Source organism: Parus major, chromosome 1A, assembly GCF_001522545.3.
Source record: "Parus major isolate Abel chromosome 1A, Parus_major1.1, whole genome shotgun sequence".
NCBI classification, from domain to species: Eukaryota; Metazoa; Chordata; class Aves; order Passeriformes; family Paridae; genus Parus; species Parus major.
In genome coordinates, this window is record NC_031773.1 from 37,785,868 (window position 1) to 37,802,315 (window position 16,448).

The following is a 16,448-nucleotide window of genomic DNA, read 5'->3' on the forward strand; positions in this document are numbered from 1 at the left end:
ATGTTTTTCTATCCACTCTTCCCTGCCTTCCCTTCCTGCCCACCCCTGCAAAAGCTCATGTTTCTTTCACTGGGTATGAAGATGGACTATGTATCCCATAATTTGACCCTAAAATTGCGTGGTGACTCTGCTCTTAAAACAACTGTATCATCTAGCTCTGATGCTGTGCTGGGGAATTTTACTTGTTGCTCTGGCAGAGACAAATTTAGTAAAGTTAGTAAGACCAAACCACATGTATCTCTTTCACAAGCCACGAGGTATATTTCACAATATTTGGAAAACAATATAGATTTATCTGCTCCCAATGACTTTGGTCTTACCATCCAGGATGCAAATTCATTACTCGACATGGCTCTAGACATAACCAGGCCAAACTTTCATGTGTTGTCAGATTTAACAAGTATTTCCTTCCAAGCACTAAATTAGGGCTATCTACCATGAAAAATTTCTGGCTTTTTGCACTCCTCTAGCTATAATTCAAAACTTTCTTAGCCAACCCTCCCCAGACCCCTAAAAAAAAGAAAAAAAAGAAAGAAAAGGAAAAAAAAAGAGATGAGATGGGAAGATGGGCTTTTTCAATTCATCCAGAAATGTTTCATATGATAAATACTCTGGGAAGAGATATATACATCTCACTATTGTGGGATAAGGATGTATTTGCCATTTGTGTTTGTGTTGCTAGCACTTGGCAGCCAAGGGGCCTGGCAGTGGTATTTCACTTCTGATAAATCTTTCACTTGAATCCAGCCCAGCTGAGTCATGTCACCAAAAGTTATCACCTGACTGGCCTTTGGCAGAATCTCTGAGCCAAAGATAAAAGAAGCCTTTGCTTAGGGATGGCTCTGTCCCTGTAGCACACTGAGGGTCTCTGTCCTCCCACAAGGGGCCACAGAGAAAGTGAGGTGGCACCTGCCATCCTGAGCCTGCAGCAGGGCAGTAGCAGGTGTGTGTCTGACACAAGGCAAGGCCAGCCCACCCTTTGGCACAGCTTCCCTCAAAATTTACTTTCTGCCCTTGCCCATAGCCTTGAGGTAAGTTCTCTTTTCTTGCAGAATATTTCAGGAGGAGCCTTGACCAGAATGGGCTTTCTATGTATACAGACATGTCTGAACTAATCATGGGGTAGAAGAAGTGGTTTTAAACTCCTGAGTTGCAGCCATGCAGAGGTTCAAACTCTTGTCATTGCAGATGCTTCAGGAGTATGCAAATGCCTTAAAAGAGACATAGTCTTGGTTCTGGGGTATCACATCCCAAGCCCCCTGTTCACAGAAATCATTATGCAAGACCTTGAACGACACTGGTTTTATTTCCTGGCTTCTCACACACTGCTGCAGTGTGTCAGTGTTCACTCCTCTCAAAATGCCATCCCATGGATACTTCTTATGCCCAGGATTCAATAGAGTGCAGATGATTTTAAATGGCATTTTAGAGTGAGCTAAGCTAGAGAACCTTCAGCATTTCATTCTGCACTGTGCTGACCTTGGCAAGCGATCTCGGACAAAGTATGCAGAGTAACACTAGCAAATCACATGTTGGTAATGTACACCTCTCTTTGGCTGGCAGACATTTTAAGAATCGCAAAAAGGTCAATACTTCTGAGAAGTAGCTTTTCAGAGTGTGAGGAGAAGCATTCCATCTGTGGGATGTTTTCCTGTAGCCTCCTGAGTCCTATGACAGTAGTTTACAACCTGTAGGCTTTGCTATATACATCTGGGAAACAAAATTTAAATTACAGGACACCTATGAAAAAAGCTCCCATGAGATGAAAAGTACAATAATCCTTGAAAGGAATGGAAGTGAGTACTATCAAACTGCCTTTAGTCTGGATTGGGATTTGTATGGATTGGGAAGAACTAAAAGGCTGTTGGGAGATGCACTGTTCTGGTCAGATTTTACATATTTAATAATAATACTAATAAGTGTAACTGAAAAGAAAGAATTGTATTCTATATGAAACATGTTCATTTAAGGAAGGCTGTGCCCAGAAATAAATAAGAGGGTGATGGTCTAGAAAATCTGAGCTCTACCTATCCCAATTCCTACTATGTGTCTGATTGCTTAAGGCTCTGGGGCAGCGTGTAGTGGCCTCACAGGCAGGTGGGCAGGTGCAGTGGTGCCTCATGGTGTCAGAATAATGAATATAACACAGAGGCTGTGTTACAGCAAATTTTCTGACTACCACTCACTGCAAGGAAGGGCATAATTCTGTACATTTTCTAGAGTACAAGTAATGTTATATTTCACCTCTGAAAACCATGCTTATTTGACTTAAATTAAGACTGAGGGAGGCAGCTGAGCTTTGTGGGTTTTTTTGCTTGTGAATCTCCTGTATCTTTTGTTAATAAACCAGAGATCTTGATCTTAGTGAAATACATATTTTAGATTCAGATCAAAAGGGACATTTGCACATTGCAAAACTAACATAGAAATCTGGAGAAGGTCTCTTAAATATAACATTGAGACAGAAAACCTGCTTTCTTAATGTCCAAATTTCTTGAGCTGCTTCTGTGGAAAACCACTAATTTTTGCCTGTAGCAAAAGATCAAGCTCTTTCTTTTCTTGTGGTAAGGCTTAAAAGTGATACATTTTCGGTAATTAGTTCTTGGAGGATGAAGGTATCTTTATTTGTAGTGGAACATCTCAAATCATAGCTACAGTTCAGTGGAAATTCAGCATCTCTTCTTCCCTGCTTGTCAGGAGCAGACAGACTCAACCACAGCAGGCAGTTCACCTCTCCCCCTCTAAATCTCCTCCCTCACTCCTTTCTTCCCCCTTTTCCTCCACCTTCTCCTCTGCAGAACCCCTGACTTGCTCATCACTTCTCCTTGCTCCTCTCAGCTGGACCCTGGCATGCTGGAGCACTCACAGCTGGCCAGCTGACTTCTGACCTATGGACAGTTCTGCACGGGGTATCAGCCTTACAGCTGGCCACAACTGCCTTCCTGGCAACTAAAGGCCTAATGAGCTTGGCCAGCTGGAGACTGGGCTGGAATCCTGCTGGCTGATTTGACCCTGCAAGAGGGATTGAGGGGCTTACCCCCAAATGTGGAGGGAGTGAGCAGAGCATCTGTCTATGTGCTCCTGCCCCTGAGCATTAGAGCCAGGCTTCTCCTACAGCCAATTGGATTAGTCAAATGGCTGAAAAAAAGAGACAGTAGGGCTGGTTTTACTCATGCTTTTTTTGAGTTTTCTGTTGAGTATTAGGCTTCATTTATGGCCATTAACCTCAGTGCATCCCATAGTGTTTACTCCACAGAGTCCAAGAATTACACCCATTGATCAGACCAGAGCTGGACTGAGGGAGATATTTCCTTTTTCAAACACAGTAGGATGTATTTTCCCTTTATCCAGGTGCCCCACTTTCCTATCTCCAGGCAGTTATGCATCTTGGACACCCACAGATATCATGGAAAACCCTGTACTTTCTCAAAAGTCTCCTGCTTTCCACTCCTCTGACCAACTGAAAGGAAGCATTAATCCATGGAGTCTGTTTTCTTCTTGAGTATTGGTAACATTTATGAACTGCCTGGCAATCTGCTGAAAAATATTGCTGTCTATGATGCTAAAGGCATTGTTCATCTCTGCTTGAAACAGGTGATACCGTGATATATGAGGGTCAGCAAGCCCAGAGGCATCAGAAAGGTGTTTCAGTATCTGTGTTAAAGCAGGTGAATTTCAGTCTGACACTCTCTGAGAGGCCTTCAGACCTGAAGCAGCAAATGAGAAAAAAAATGTACATTTTTTTTCTCATTATTTCTCCTATCTTCGGTCAATACATGCCTTTGAGATGATACTATTTTCCATTTTAAAAATACATAATAATACATGACTTGAAAAAGTAGCTTTAAAAGCATTAAAACCCTTTCCAATTGGCTGGAGTAGAATCAGTAAGTCATCTGGAAGTGGCTGCCTTTGCTCTGGTTCTCACTGTCATGGTTCTGTCTCCTTTGTATCAGCTATCAAGCTGACACTGGGAGCAGACACCACACTCACTTCTCCTGCGGGTCTATGCCTGTCAGGAGCTGTCTTTCTGATCCTAGGACTCCTACATTTTGTTAACATTGTGTCTTGAGCAGCTGGGAGTCCTTCTGGCCTTTTTGTCTCATGCTGTTTGTAATGCTGCGAACTTCCAAAAGGGAATAGTTTGGCTGTAAAACTTCTTCAAATGGATGAGCACCATCCTCTTAGCTGCCTGCAGCAGTGAAGACGTAAACAGCACCTAAATAGTAAGATTTGAGCTCATAATCCCTGTATGATTAAATGGGGATTTTTCTGGGCCTCATCCTGAGTTTCAGCATTCACTCTCCTCTTCCTTGCTCACTCTGTGAGACTGTTTTAGCTTGTCACAGCGTAGTAAGTGACCTCCAGTGAGGAGTTCCTGTTGTGCAACTGGCCAAGGAAGACACATCCCATGAAGGTGCTTCATGTGGTGGGAAAGCAGACACTCCACTGATCTGAAGCTGTTTGATTGTTGGAAATATGGGTGAACTGACACCCGGTCTGGGAGAAAGTGAGTGTCCCATATTAGGAATTCACAGGTAGTGATAGAAAAATAAGGGGTTTCTTCTGAAGCCAGGAAGGTAAACACAGAAAGCAGGGAGGGCAGTGGTCACACAGCTGTGTATGCAGCTACTCAGTATGGAGTAAAAGGATGGTGACTGGGAAAAAGTTTAATAACTCTAAAATCCCTTATGCTGAGCACGAAGTAGAGGAGAAACCAAGTAAACAAGGGCTGAGGCAGCTGTATCCTACCAGTGTCTGAAACACACATTTTTCACAGGGTTTCACATATTTCTCACCTATATCCTGGGTAAATTTCCTGGTTTATTTCCTGGGTGAGACACAAAAATGAACTTTGAAACATGAAACTTGTTATTTCTAAACTTCCTAATAATAGGACAGTGAAATTCTTTTTAGAAAAGTGTTCATGAAATTGGACTTCTCAAGCAGAAGTGGTCACTCTGAGGGGTGTCTTGACCATGTCTGCTTCCCATGACCCCCATCCCCATTGCTCTCTTTTCTGTGGAAGATAAGGACTATGAGAAAAAAAGAAGTATGTATTTTGGTGTATAGTCTTGCTTTAATACATTCTTTCAAAAATTGCATGATTACTTACATTCTTTTTTATAAAGTGAGTAGTCCTTTTTATTTTTACTGCTTTTTATTGTCCATTTTTCCCATCTATAGAGAGTTTTATTGTTGATAAGCAATGCACTTGTTTACATGAATAAGTTTGGTCCCATTTGGGTTGAATATGTACAGAAACAGCTCTTTATCTTCATGTAAACTCTCTTTTAATCAGATATAATGTATTATGAAATACAGCTAGACAGCTAGGTTTATTCTTGCTGCAACTCCACTGAAGCCCCTGGAGTTTCACCAGGAACAGATTTGGGCCAGAAGGCCTAGAATATAGTTACAATATATTCATTTTCTCATGCTTCAAAAATGGACTGTTTATGCGCCAAGCTGTAAAGTGATATTCACGATGACTGAAGCCTGAACAACATTAAAATATCCAGATCCTCTGCTCCAAATCCTCTGGTATCCGAAACTGTTCCTTTGCTTTCAAAAGGAGGGGTTTGCTGCTGCTGAGGGTAAACAAGGGCAGGGGCACAGCTTTGGTGCTCAAGCTGAAATAAGGACGAGCCTAGCTGATATTGAAGCTTAACTGTAGACAGCCTATGTCTCAGAAGCTGCCCCAGCCCCAAAGTCTGCCCAGTGCCCTCTGCACCAGCCCAGCCTTCCTGCTACAGTGGCAGGAGGTTTCTGTTGATCCTTTTAGCTCAGAAACCCTTGAGAGACTTGCTGCACCATTCCCAGAGCCCCCTTTTCAGAGGAATTTTTCTTTAAATGTAAAGTACTGTGGAAAATCGCTTTTTATTGCAATTATAATGGATACAGTGGCTCACATAACTTGCAGTGTGCTTGAGAGCCAGAACCCACACTCTGTTCTCACACTGGCATATCAAGTACAATCGTGTTTTCTGTTTAACTTGGCCATGATATCTAGAAGTAGGAGCTTGAAATTGTGCTCACAGTAACTGCAGTGTTGTTTTGATGGCCTTGAATGCCAATCAGCTCTTACTGAATAGGTAAGATAAGGTAGATACCTCCCTACCTAGCACAGTAGTTATTGATAGATAGTAAGTGCAAGGAGCTCTTGAAGGACTCTTCCCCTGGAGCCTAATTATTTTCAAAAACACTTTGCCCATCTGTTTATTTAGAAATAAAGTCAGAGAGAAAATGTTGCTGAACATGATAAAACCCTCCACTTTTTAAAGACAAATTTCAGACCCTTTAAAAATAAATCAGTATGTGTAAAGTATTAGAGTAAGATGCAACAAAGTTTATATTCACATCCTTTTAACCAGTAGAAATACCTGTGCACTGATATACTTTCTATGTGCAGGTTTTAGCAAGTTCAAAGCCTAAAAAGGGAGTCTATTTGGAGGAAGGGAGAAAACCAATATAGCAGTATTACCAGATTCTTTATTTAAAATGACATAGGAGTGCTTTTGGGGGGATTGGTCTTATGATGTTTGACTGAGTCTTCAGCCCTCATATAATTTTTATTATGTGCAATCCTTTACATAAAGCCTTTTACCATCATACTGCTACAGGCAATTATTTCAGACATCTCAGTGCCTTTAGAGAGGTTAGAGGCTCCTGGCAAGCAGCAGTTCTGCAAGGGGGAGATTCTGCATTCAGATACCTGAATAGCTCTGTTTGATTCTAATATTGAAGGTCACTTGATTAAAAGCTGTGAGCAACACCTACAACTGTTCTTCCTCTAATTACAGGCAGAAATGTGCCTGGAAAATATTTTGTGGTTTATGAATGCTTTTATGTTCCTGTTTCCTGTTACCTTTCAAAAAAGAGAAATGCAGAGTATAATCCAGTTGAAAATGTGGGTTATCTGAGAACTGCCTGTGCTGTAAGAATTAGAGCATTGCCTCACCATTAAACAGTCAAAATTTTCTGATGACATGCATGCTCAAGCAGGATTTGGCAGGTCAGAGCTGACATCAGTGCTGTTCAGCATAGCAGACATGCAGACCTGGCTTCTAACTTAGAGCTGGAAATAGGGAGAAGTGCTTCTGGATTAATTTTGGTGCTGTAATTCTCCCACTGCAATTAAATGATTGGTAAGAGAAGGGTAAAAACCTGAATCCATATTGAAAGCATATGATGTGCATCTGAGCCAAATGTGACTTATATAGCCGTAGCCTGAATATTGGAATTTATAAGCATAACACCAATCCAGCAGAAAGTATAACACACAAATACTTATAAAATTAAAAATAATTCAGCAGCACCCAAAGATAAGAACACTATAATATATATTCTTTTAGTCTTAATATAAGTGCCTACCTTCAAGTGACACCCTGCACTTCTGTGAGCTTTTACTCCCTCTGGCTTCTCCAGAGAAGGCTGCTGCAGCTGAGGCCCTTTTGGGTGCAGGAATTCAAAGCTGAAGAATCCTTTTTCCAGTGGGATTATTCTTTTTATAAAGCTCTGTGTGTGTGCTGGAAAAGCAATTTATTTTGCCACTAATGTGGGATAAAACATCATTATACTACTCAGCTGTCACTGGAGTGTATTTGAAAGTGGTAAATCTATTTTGGGCCCAGTAGTAGTTCTAATCATTCCAGGCTGAATAAAAAAATAGGAAGTACAGGACAAGGTCTGAACTCTGCTGCTCCACCCCTACCCCCCCCCCCCCCCCAAGAGAAATTAAATTCTGAAACATAGGGGACAGATTTTCTACAGAATGTAGGATTTTTTTTAAAATGCCATTTCTATAAAATGTTGAAGTACATAATTTTAAATATAAAAAAAATCAACTGTTCTATTTAAAACATTGATATATACAGGAGTTAGGGACTTTACAAAATCCTATGGCAGATGAAGGCTCAAATTCTCCAGGGGGATTAGGTGTTTAAATATAGCTGAGAATCAGAGACTCCAGGTCCGCAAGCTGGGTTAGGGATCCCCAGTGCCAAGGGTCTTGTCCTTGTAAAGTTATACGGAACACTGGGAATATCAGAAATTCTCGACATACAGGAGAGACACCTGGGCCCCAGTATAACCTCTGGGAATACATAGTGTGAAGCAGGACTCTGTCTAAATAGCAAGAATTTGATGAAGAACCTGTCTTACTTAAGTGTCTTAATCTGGATTGGAATATAGTGTCTTTCCCCAGTCAAGATCAATCTGTCCATCTTTCTTTCTGTCTGTCTGCCTTTTCACCCTGTGCCCAAGCCCTATGTTTCATGGTCTAAGCAGGGATAAATATTTCATCTACAAAATAAAAGGGGATGTGCAATTGTTCCCCTTTTATTAATTGGGTTGTCACTTACAGCTTTCACTCATGATGTGGGAAGATGAGTTTGAGCCCTTTTCTGCCTGTGTCAAAGGGGCTGTTTTTATTAGGAGAGAAAAGGGTGTTTCAGGGCATGGTGTCTCCAGTGCATATTTGAGTTACATCACTGCATGGACTAAATTAGATGATGCTTTCTTCAACTTGTATGATGACTTTGGCTTCTCAGACAATTTGCCCTTAAATAATATTTCTCCTTCCTTTTCCCATGGGTTTTGGTGGGGATGAGTTGTGTGCCATATGATCCTCTCTTTCTGAAGGGCTCTGCAGTCTTTTTGGTCATGTGTCTGGAAGCAGAGTTACTAAATGGCTAAACTCTTGGTGTTTTCCATCCTGCAAAGATAGCATCTCCAGTCCTGTGAAAAGACCTCTCGTGTGTGTTCAGACATGATGGGAGCAGTCTGCTCATCCTCATTGTCATGTGTGTCCCTTGCAATATGCATTTTGGTCACAAAGGAGGCATATTTCTTGTTGAGCAAAAATAGGCAAGGTCAGGACCTACAGTCCATGCCTCTTCTTCACACTGAGTGAATATCCTGGAGCAAGAGCCTTGTAACCAGTGGGCTGCTGCAGAAGGTGGATCTTTGTGGGCTGTGAATTGGAGACCCTGTGACAGGAAATTATATCATCTCTACTGTGGCCTGGGAGGAGTAGTAACAGTGAGTTCTTAATCTACCACAACTGTTTGCTGAGTGACTTGGGTACTTCTATAACTTTTTGCCTTCTAGAAGAGGTCTCCTTGACAAACCTGATCTTCTTAGGACAAGCTAGAGCTACAGGACAATTACAACAAGGTTTCTGATAAACATCAAGTATACATACTGGAATAGCAATGTGGAACTTATTCTTCACCTTCGTCAAATATTGGAGGAAGTTTCTTTCCGGTGGTCACTGTGTACTTTGAATAGTTATGTCCAAGAATGGTAAACAGGTTTACATATTACTTGTAGCAACTGAGAGCATTGAATGAAAATCTCTGTTACCTGCAGGTATTTGTAACCTCTGTTGTTGAATTGAATTATGACTCTGTGGGGAAGAAGGACAATCAATTGAGGTTGAAATGGCAGTTACCTCAGGCACACATCTAGAGCATGTTGTTGTGTTATGTCTCTCATATTTCTGAGAAGATTCAGCTTCAAAGTGCAGTCTTGCACTATCTTAAGGACTGCTTAGTGTCATGGACAGTGACTCATGAATAATGCTGAAGGATACAGCAATGTCCGGGCAGAAATGTTTTGTCCTTCTGCTGCACCACAGGTGGTATAATTTGGCATGATTCCTTACATACTTGTACTGTTCTGTGACCAGCATTTGTCACTTGGTTGTTCTTGTTTTGTTTTTTTTTAAACTTCTATTGCCTAAAAACCTGTGTCTTAGACTGACTTAAAGTGGTGACATCAATCCCACGTCAGATCCCTGGGATTTTGCACATTTATGGATGCTAAAGCAGCAAGGCCCATCTCACAGTACATAGGCTGCATCTAACTGCTTACCCTGCTTGAAACTGCTTATCTCTCCCCTGAAAGGAAAAACTGATCAAAAAGTGTACTCTGCCTTGAATAAACCCATCTGCTATTACTAATGCATAACAAAGAACCAGGTTGCTGTTTATATTTCTCAGAAGTTGTTGTGATGTGGAGTGGCATCAAAATGCACAAAACTATTTTCCATCTAGGTCTCTGGGGAAATGTGGATGCTGTCCTTATAAATTTAAACAGCCTTTTTTCTGCTGCTTCCCAGGCCTCTCAGTTATAAATAATGCTGATCCTGTCCCTCTACTCAGCCCCAGTGAGGCCACATCTGGGGTGCTGTGCCCAGTTCTGGGCTCCTCAGCACAAGAGAGTCATGGAGCTCCTGGACTGGGTCAAGCACAGGGCAACGAAGATGATGAAGGGACTGGGGCACCTCTCTTATGATGATGGGCTGAGGGAGCTGGGTCTGTTCAATTGAAGTTGTTGATTCAGCATCGTCTGTGTGCTGTGGACACACACAGACATCGTTCTTTGCCCCAGTTACTGCCTACCACTTCATACAGTCAGTTTGCTTGGCTTCTGTGTGCTGATCTCTGGCAGGTACTGTCCTGTGGTGAAACTTTTTGTACTTGTCAGCTAAAATATTGCAATTTGCAGCATCTAGAATTTAGGCTTCTTTTCCAATATATTACAAGTTCTCTCTGTAGTGAATGAAGGAAAAGAGACATTTCCCATTATTAATATGAGATGGACGAGATATAACTACCCATTGTATTTTCTTCAGTGACAAGTTGGGAATAGGATGCTCCTGCAGACAAACCAAAAAACCACAGTACTTTCAATGGGGAAGGTGAGACAGTGGTTTTATGCTGCTACACTGGCTGAAGGAGAAACCCGTTAAAGCTGAGGTGGGAATTAGTACTGGCAAGGGAGATAGGTGGAGGAGGATGATTAGAAAATTCTTCTTCTGTCTTCACTGGAAAAAAATATATATGTACTATATTGTGTCAGTAACCATTACACAGATGTGGTGAATCACCTCTTGGAGATAATTGTTCCCTCCATTAGCTGCAGAGAGACTGTAGCTGCAATTAATTGCACCTTCACTGACACTGGTCTCTGAAAATAATGTCAGGTGTTTTGTCTGACTTCCAAGTCACTTCAGCTGCTTCAACAGTGAGTTTTACAGTCAAAGAAGCATGTCAAATCTTCATCTGATTTAACACTTGGAACTATTATTTTTTTCCCTCCTATTTTTTTCCAGCTTTGAAGATTGTCGTTCTTTGACTCTCAGCTTATGGAGCAAATTTGATTTAAGATTGCATTCATCTCCTCAGTAAGCCAGATCACCTGCGTAGTTGAACTGAATAATTTAATAAAGGCAAGATGACTGCTTCTAAGACATGCTTTGGAGGTGTACTAATTGTAATGCAGACAGCTGCTGAGGGTTCATTAGTTCAGCAAAGACTCCGGTTGGAAACTTTTTTGTATCACATGAAAACTACTTGCAGTTCATTGGAGTCTGACGTTTTTCACATCCTTTCTCCATGCAGATTTAAAATAATCATCCTAGAATTAGCCAGGGATACAGGGAAGGAACCAGCCTCAGCCACACAAGCATCAGTGGAAGACTTGCTTACAGATGTCAGGAGATTATTATTTGAAGCAATTGGCATGCATTTTGACAAGATATATTTTTGGCCTTACCTTGCCTCAAAGTCTAAATTTGGCAAACAGTTAGGTAGCACCGGACAATTCCAGGATAAGCATAGGTTTCCTGTTACCCTTCCTTGTCTAGGATTGTAACCTTTGTCAGAGTCAGGGGGTTTCTAATGGAACTGGAGACTTTGGGCTGCTGTTAAGCACCACAGTCACAGCAGGAAAACTGAACAGGACATCTGGTCCTTAACAAACAGTGAAGGCTGTCAGGGCCTCAGCTTTACCTCTGGAGCTTGCTGAAGGTAGGACTATTTTATCATTTTGTCTTCTTTCCTCTGTCCTTTCTTCTAAACTTGTGCCAGTTTTCTGAGGGCTTCTCAGAGCCCCGTGTCAAGCTGGTGCTTCTTGGAGGCATTGCCTTCTCCCAGGCCTTTCAGAGAGGAATCTGCCTAAGAATATAAGATGTGATATACAAAATGTAGCTCCTAGTTTGTTTTCCCTGCTGAAAAATAGGAGAACTTGTAGATGCCTGCACACTTCATCTAAATATCAAAGCCTTGGTTAAAGCTGTGGTGGAGGAAGAGGAAGTAATTATAGGAGTGTCTAGAAGGGGAGAAATAAAAATGCCTCTAGAGCTAATCTGTAAATACACTTGGATCTAATGATGCAGGATTCTGTTTGGGTGTCCCTCTGAGGAGGGAAGAGGCAGGCAGTGGTACAGACTGTTAGCATCATTGAGATAGTCACAGCTACAGTGGAACCCAATTTGATGGCTACCTTTGGCAAGTTCCCCGCTAAAAGCAGAGCAGCTGCTGCTGCAGTGGGAGATTCTTGTCTTGTGTCGATTTGTTACTGCACCTGGTTTATATGGCTGCCTTCAGCAAGGCATGGAGATGTGCTTCACCTATCATTTACTTCAATGTAAATGATACACTTGCCTAGCGTTTGGGACATTTTTTTCATCAGCACGCGTATAATCTACAGTAGCAGCAACAGTAGATGAAGTGCGATCAGACCCTGTGTGCATGTTAGCCCATGTTAAACAATGTTTACATTAACCCCACAATTGCTACCCAGGTAAGAATATTGTCTTTATATTGCCATAATCCTATTGCTACTTGTCATTCTTAGCACAGAAAGTATTTACTCTTGTGATGTTATTCTACCTGTAAATCGAGCTCAGTTCTGAACTGTTCACCCACTGTAAAATGTGTGGCAATATCAAACGATCGCTGTGTACATCTCTGTGTGCAGCTTCTTAACGCTAGGAGCGAAGAAGCCCTTCGCAGAGACAGCGGAATGAGCAGCTCTCGGTGCCATGAGCATCGTTTTACACTAGGCGTCTCCCTTGGCATATTTATTCAGCTGCGAGCTCCACCTGCCGTGCCCACTGAACGAGTCAGCGGAGGTAGGGATACACAGATACATTCCTACACGGGGCTGTAAACCTGCTACCGTGCCATACACATAGTGGAGACAAATAGTGCTCAAAAGACAAACAGCACTCATACTTTAGTCTGAGTTAATTGATGCTTAAACCCCCTTCACAATGACCAAGTTTATGTTTTCCTTTAGGGGTACTAAGACCCAACAGTGAATAGTTTAATTTCTTTCTGTCAACCTTATAGACAAGATAAGGACAACATGCACAAAACTGGAGCTTGAGGGATGGTGTTGGTGTTAGTTCTGCACTTGAAGCATTGTGTTAGTGAAGAAATTAATAGTTTGTTGTGTTTGATCCCTGGAAGTTTAAGAAAGACTCTTGCTTTCTCATTGATTGCTGCTGGAAACTTACTTTGAAATAGAATTTCAAAACAAATGAAACATTGGTTCCTGGATGTCTTTTTAAATGACACTTTCAGACTGAATGGCTGAAGGCACTGACTCAATGTTAGGATGCTGCCAGGAGTTGTTCATTTTCACCTGTGAAATTCCAGACAGACATGGGTCTACATGCCAGATGTGATGGATTTTCTTCACCTGTAAACCTCACTTGCTCAGTGTGTGCACAGTGACTCTGCCCCACTGTAGGTGTGTGAATTCAGTGTAATGCCTCAAGAAGGTCAAGATGTCCATTGGTTCCAGACAAGAAGCTGTTTTTTAAGCCAGAGGAGGACATGTGGTTGTTCCACAGTCACCATCACAACATAGAGTGCTTTGTCAGCAGGGAACTAAATGAAAGTGAAAATCATCACCTGTTGAAAAAGGGGTGACTCAGGAAAGAGGTGACATTTTCGACATATCTGTATTTTTTTTCAAGGTTTATCTACCATTTTTCTACCCTCTCAACATATTTTTCCCCATGTATCCTTGAGGGCTAGTGCAATTATTTTGTGTAAAGCAAGTAAGACAGCTGAGTATGGTGGCCATGGGGGGGCAGCCAATGGATATGGAGTGCAAGTGAAGAGCAGAGCACTCCAGAAGGTAGACATGAAAAAGCCTAAATACCATACTTAGCTGAAGAGATCATATGTGATCAAAAAGTGTCACTGCTCAGCCAATAGAAAACTCACATGGAAAGATGGGTAGGAGAATACTACAGTGGGAGACTTGGAATAGCTTTGTGGTGACCTTTGGGGTCTTGCCAAAGGGAATTTGTGAAGCCAAAAGGTGGAGAGAGAGGAGAGAGATCAGTGAAGAAATACCCTGCTCTATTCTTAGCTGGGGGCCACTCTTGCCCACCAAACTGTTCATGGCTACCTTAACATACTCAGAATTCTTCCCATGCTGTTTTAGCCAAGCATTTTGTCTTGTTCTTCTCAAAAACTGCTGTAGGAGACATGGTTTATCCTCCCAACATAAATTAGTAACTCATTCAGATAAAAATAATATTCTGTATTTCTGGAGAAATTTTCATGGACATGGGAAAAATTTCAAGTATCTTCCCTCTTCTGCACTGGCTACTCTGTACTTCAGAGGTTGTACTTTCTCTTTTCTTCCTTCAGTTTCAACAGAAATGCTATGGAAGTGCCTCCTGAGATGCAGTTTTTAATTGGGCCAGCTTACAAGCTAATTTCAGGCTTCCGACTGGTCATAAGTGCAACTGTCTTGGGACATTTTGGGATCAAAATTAATTTTTGTCAAAATTAAAAGGTTGGGCAAGATTTACAACTTCAGGCTTAATATAATTTTCCTTGAAACAAACATGAATTTGTGTGTCTACGTGTCTAACATACTCACTTTGAGAAAACATGCTTAGAATTCTCTCAACTTGAGGGTTGATGGTGGAGAGAAACTGTAATAGGACTAATGAAGAAAGTGTCTGTAGGACTGGGGTATGTTTGGGTATCACCTTTTTGCAGCACAATCCAGCTTCACATGTCTCAGAGAGATGAAGAGGTATTCTTCCACCGTATCAGCTCTTTATGATTTTGACAAAAGGAGCTGCAATTGCTGAATCATATGCTTCTCTTGTGGTTGATGAATTGACAAGAATATGTGAAAATAACTGTGAGAAAGTAAATTGAAAACTAATCAGAGATTAAACTCCTATGTGACTTTTTTTCCTTTTGGATGTTGGCTGCTCCTTTTAGACATTTGCTTTTGTAATCTTTTTACATAATCCTAGATAGCTGCAGGTTTTAGATTTCAGAACTGGGCAAGTTTTGCTACAACTATTGTTACCCCAAATCCCTATGGGGGAAGTTTAATGGCTGTCATTTTGTGCATCTCTGTAACCAGAAATCCAAAGCAACCATCTTTTTGGCTGCAACTATGGTAAAATGCACACACAATAGCCCAGTGTTGGGGGTGGCAGTACAGACTTCTGCTATCAGCATTCCTAGGCTGAAGCTTGTTGCAATCTGCTCCCGTATGCACCACAACCAAAGCATTTTGCTAACAATACCTGTGCTGAGCTCTTAAATTTCTTAAAATGGTTCAAAATAGACATCTGTAGTGACAGGAACCTCCTTACAAACCAGAGTACATGCAAGGCCTCTTGCATGTACTCTTGGAACCTCTGAGCTATGCATGCAGAGGTTTAAGATTAGGGAATTCAAACACTGGGGACTTTTTATTTATTATTTCAAAGCTGTGTATGACTGTAGCAGCAACACCCCCTCAAAAGCCACTATTTATTCCAAGCTAGTAGTTTAAGTTGTTTAGTAGTGGCTCTGCTTATGATCTTTTTAACAGAATGCCTTACTCTATTTTAAGATGTATGTCAGAGAGGTGGAATGAATCACATTTAATGGACACCTCTAACTCTTCAATTTGGAAACAGTGTAACCTCCACAGCCTGATTTTGGATGCCTGAAGGCAGAGACAATGAATTCATCAAAAATATATCTAAATCCTTCTGCTTGTTCAACCTGCATTCACCTCATGAACAAGCAGGGTTAACATGGGTCTGCTTGCAAGACTGTTTGAGCACATCCCTAATTCATCCTGACCTTCCCATGGCTAAGCACAATGAGTTCTATGTCTCATCATTTGTGTATTGCAGCAGACAGCACAGTCTTACAAACTGGCCCAGAATACTCTTAGGTTTAGAAATCTGTTTTGTTCTATTGAATGCTGGATATGGAAATGGTCTCAGTAATACTTATGGGGGGACAGTACTGCTTCTAGCTAATAATCCACTGTTTACACATGGAATAATCCTTAATACTTCCAGACACTTTTCTGCATAATTCTGAAGTTCAAGCTGGTGAGTTTTTTTGCTTCATTAGAGACTATGGAATTCTTCAATACCTTACAAAGTGCCAGTGTCACAAAGAGAAAAACTATGGCTAGCACAGTAGAGCCATCAACTTCACTAAGGAACTGCCACCAACCCTGAATCTCTGCTACTATTAAATCCTGAATCTGGATCTTTGGTGTAAGTGAATATGATGCAGGAGTGCATAAACACTTCTTGGAGTACTGCAATAAAGAAGCAAAAAAGGCATCATGGATCTCCTATCTCAGTTTGCTGCCAGTGCAGAGAGACA